The following is a 4,530-nucleotide window of genomic DNA, read 5'->3' on the forward strand; positions in this document are numbered from 1 at the left end:
TGGTGCGGCGGGGGGGGGTGCAGGCGGTGCAGAGAGGGGAGCCCTACCCAGATGCAGGAGGAGGGCAGTGGCTCCCAACACAGGCTGTTGGCGGGGAGGCACCCACGGTCTGGGATGGAGTGGTGGATGGTACAAGGTCTTCTAGGCGGAGGTGCTCCTGCTTCGTGGCATCAGCGCCCGGGCCATGCGGGTCTCGGCCACCCTCGCTGGGCCGGGTGTCCCAGGCAAGGAATGGGAGCAGGACAGTGGTGGGGAGGATGGGGAAGGGGGGGCGGCCAACACCTGGCCGGGGCTGAGCCCTGGGCTGGGGGTTAATGCTCCTCCCCCCACAAACGGAAGCTTTAAGAAGGGAAAAAAGGAAGAAATGGGGGAGAGAGCAAAGCAGGTCCGAGGGAGGAAGTGAAAAAAAAATTAAGGTGGGAAGGAAGGGAAACGGGAGGGAGGACAGGGGTAAAAATAAAGGAAAGAAGGAATGTGGGGAGGGAGGGAGGGGAGGAGAAAGATGGGAAGAAGGATGATGGAGCAGAAGTAGAAAATAAGAAGGAAAGAAAAGTTTATAAATCATGAGTCAGTAGGAAAAAGTGTTACATAAAAGAGAGAGAAAAATTGTGTGAGAGGGAGAAGCCAATAAGGAAGTCAGATACAATTGTGGTGACCATTTTATAATTTACAAATGAATCAAATCAATACAGTCTGACACTTTTAATGTTACATATCAACTATATCTTAATAAAACTGACATGAAAAAATAGGTTATAGAACAGGAAGTAAACAGGCTATTGTCTCAAGGAAGAATTTTCCAAGGAATCCGATTCCCTCTCTTCAATATAACCTGGAGGACCCTCGCATCACAACTCTTGGCACTTGTAGGCACAAGGATACGATGTAGGGAGAGCAAAAGGAGGACTTGCTTTTCAGCCCTGGGTGGTGGTGGGAAGGAGACTTAAGGGGGGAAAAGGAGGCCCTGCGATGGCGCGATGTGCTTCCTCAGGGAGGGAAACATGGAAGACGGGAGGAGGCCTTTGTCCGGACTCCTTATTTATGACCCTGGGATGAGGCCCCTCTCCGAAGTCCTGACCCAGCCTGAACTGGCTGAAGGAACCATCTCAGGGTGGGCAGAGTCAGGCCAAGGAAGGGCTGAGGTTTGTTACCTGGCGCCTCCGAGTTCCCAGGTGTGGTGAACACTGGATGCAGGTCCAGCAGGCCTGCTTTGGGAGCTTTCCCAGGCAGGGTCTTACAACTCAGCCACTTTCCTAAGTGGGTCCCTGGGCCTGCAGACTGGGGGCTGGGGGCAGGGGGGCTTTGGCAGAGATGTGAGGTCTGAGGCCTGTGAAACCCATGTCTGCCCAGGAAGGATCTCCGGCTCCAGGCAAGTTGAGGATGAGAACAGCAGCCTCCAAAGCTGGCTGAGCATCTGGGAGGCCTGGGGAACAGTGCCCCCGAGACCAGACCCAAAAGACTGTCAAGGAGCTGGCTCTTTTCTGTACCATAGCACACAGCCCGCGGCTCACACATCTAGGCACTGCCTGGGGACAAGAAAGGGCAAAGGCAGTGTATTAGGATTTCCAGAGAAACAGAACCTGTAGGAGATTCTCTGTCTGCCTGTCTGTCTGTCTGTCTGTCTATGGAAATGGCTCACATGATTACGAAAGTGGAGAAGTCCCAGATCTCCAGTTGGCAAGCTGGAGACCCAGGAGAGCCACGGGTGTCGATTCTGTCCCAGTCTGAAGGCAGAAGCCTGGTGCCTGTGCGAAGTCAGTCAGGCAAGAACTTTTGATCTAGCTGGGCCGTCACTGGATTGGATGAATCCACCCGCACTGGGGAGGCCACTGTGCTTTGCTCAGTCCACGGATTAAAATGTTAATTTCAGCCAACGGTTTGGCTCAGTGGGTAGAGTGTCAGCCTGAGGACTGAAAGGTCCCAGGTTCGATTCTGGTCAAGGGCACTTGCCTGGGTCAAGGGCTCCATCCCCAGTATGGGGTGTGCAGGAGGCAGCCGATCAATGATTCTTTCTCATCATTGATGTTTCTATCTTTCTCTCCCTCTCCTTTCCTCTCTGAGATCAATAAAAATATATTTTTAAAAATGTTAATTTCACCCAGACACATCCTTACAGGCATACCCAGAATAATGTTTGACCAAATATCTGGGCACCCAGTGGCCCAGGACAATTGACATCTAAAGTTCACTGTCCCAGGGAGCCATCTAGAAACAGAAGTGTTCCTAAGAGAGACAGAATTGGCTGAAGGAACTGTTTACACGATCAGATTGGATTAAAATGAATCAAGATAGGAGATTCAGTGGTTTTTTTTTTCTTTTTATCACAGTAACTAAAAAATGGGAGATTACAAAAGGCAACAGATGAGCCCTAATTAAAAACTTACATTTTCTCTGCCACAGATAAAGATATGGTATGTGGGATCACACTGTAGCTGTTCTGTAATCTGTTTTTCCCATATAAACATGCATAAGAGATAGTTTCTGGATTAATAAATACGGGTGTCCCTAAAAGCTGTTTTAATATTTACTTAGTATTGCATTGTTTATGAATATCAATTTAAATACCCAGTCCCCTATTGATGGACATGCAGGCTGTTTCTGATCCTTCACTCAGAAAATGCTGTGACAAACATCAACCAAGAGGACCGCAGGGCACACGGTTCACATCAGAAAGCTGTCACTTCCAAGTGTCACTACTGCTTGCTTTTTTCATATCACGGAGAAGAAAAAGGTTTGTACTCATTCTTTATACGTGCGAGTAATGGAATAAAAATAAAGGAGTGCAGGAATTTGACAAGGAGCTTGCAATTGGCCGGGGGATGCGCAGGGATGGGGCAGGTGCACGCCCAGCCGCTCCCTGCCCAGCCATGACCACACTGGCCGGCTAATGGAGCATGAGGCGATCATTCATGCCTCTCAGAAATTCTGTTCACCTGCCAGGCACTGGCTTGCACTCCCGCTTGCCGTGCAGACTTCCACGGGCTCTGCTGCGGCCCACGGGGAGGCTGAGGGCAAGCTGGGCAGGAAGCACACTTCTGCCTCCCCTTGAGATAATGAACTGGAGGAAGGGAAAGCTGGGCCGCCTGAAGGACAGCCAGCAGCCCTATCGAACCCTCCCAGAGCGCGGCTGCCATGGGCGAGCTCTGTTTATCAAGAGCCACATGCTCCCGACTGCAGGCGACTGCATGGCTTCAATTAGACTTTTTGACTGATGGCCAGTTTAATGAGCCTATTTACAGAGGGTCATTCAACATGGCAATTACACCTATAAATCTATTTGCAGCAGGACTCGAATAACCTTCTGCACACAGCCCTGTATAAAACTGCTGTCTGATTAATTAACATTAATTTCCCTGCCGTATGGAACCAGCTGCAGTTGGTGTAAATGCTTCCAGCTCCCCGCTGCAGGCCCCGTGCAAATGGCAGGGGTTCTCTGGGTGGGGGGAGTGGTTCAGGGGCTGGGAGGGAGGGGGAGGCCGGGAGTCATGTAGTTGTTATTCCCAAGCAGCTCTTCGTTTTTCTTCCTTCCCTCCGTTCTTTCTCTGGTCCTGTTTGATTGATGTTTCAGGGCAGTGTCATATATAGGGGGCAAAATTCAATTAATTGGATATGAAATATTTATAACCCTGCTGTATGTGTCTATCAGGGAAGAGCCCTTAATAGATCTTCTCATTAGTATGGGCTGGTGACTCATTTCTCTGCTTTCACAGTCATTCAGAATTAAAATCCAATTAATCTAATATCCCTGTGACTGTTATTAAATTATTGGGAAAACTGCATTCAGGAGATAGGGTGAGGGGAAGAAGCTGGCCTTGTGGAGACTCATTTCCTCTCTGCAAATCACACGATGCCGGGGGGACCAGCCCCCCTTCCTTTGGGCAAGTCTAGTTTCGGGGTTGTGTCTAGACTTGGCAAATAAAGCGCAGATTATGAACCAAGGGCTCTCAGCTGCCAATGCGGACACCGCCAAAGCTCGTCACACAACCACGCAAACTGGAAATCTGGCTCTAAAACCGCTCAAGTATTTGCAGGATTGTAACTCAGTGAAAAGGTAAGACTTGCACTGTTTTAAGCAGCTCTACGAAACTGCACCTCTTTAAGGTAGAAGCAGTAGCGGGTATGGAGACTGAGTGGAAGCTCAGTGCAGGTCTAAAATGTTGTGGTTGTGTGAGTTCTTAGCCTGCGCGTCCTGTGAAAAATCAGTGATGGCAGTTTATAGGAACGATGAGTCTCCTCCTTGTATCTGGGAAAACAGGGACCTCTGCTATCATTAACAAATGGTCATATCCCAGGGGGTTTCGTTTCTTCAATGGTTTGTGGAGGCACTTAACATTTTTACATTATTTTGGGCAAGGGGACAGGAAAAATATGTTGCCATAATGGCAAGCAACATCCTGAAACCTTGCCAAGTGACTGGTATTATAACATCTTGGTGCGTTGTCTGAAAAGTTCTAACTCCAAACTTTCATTATGACTGTGACATAATGATTCTAGAAACCAGTGACAGGCTCTCACCCTCCCCGCCGCCAC

The sequence above is a fragment of the Myotis davidii genome, unplaced genomic scaffold, assembly GCF_000327345.1.
Source record: "Myotis davidii unplaced genomic scaffold, ASM32734v1 scaffold53, whole genome shotgun sequence".
Classification (NCBI taxonomy): Eukaryota; Metazoa; Chordata; class Mammalia; order Chiroptera; family Vespertilionidae; genus Myotis; species Myotis davidii.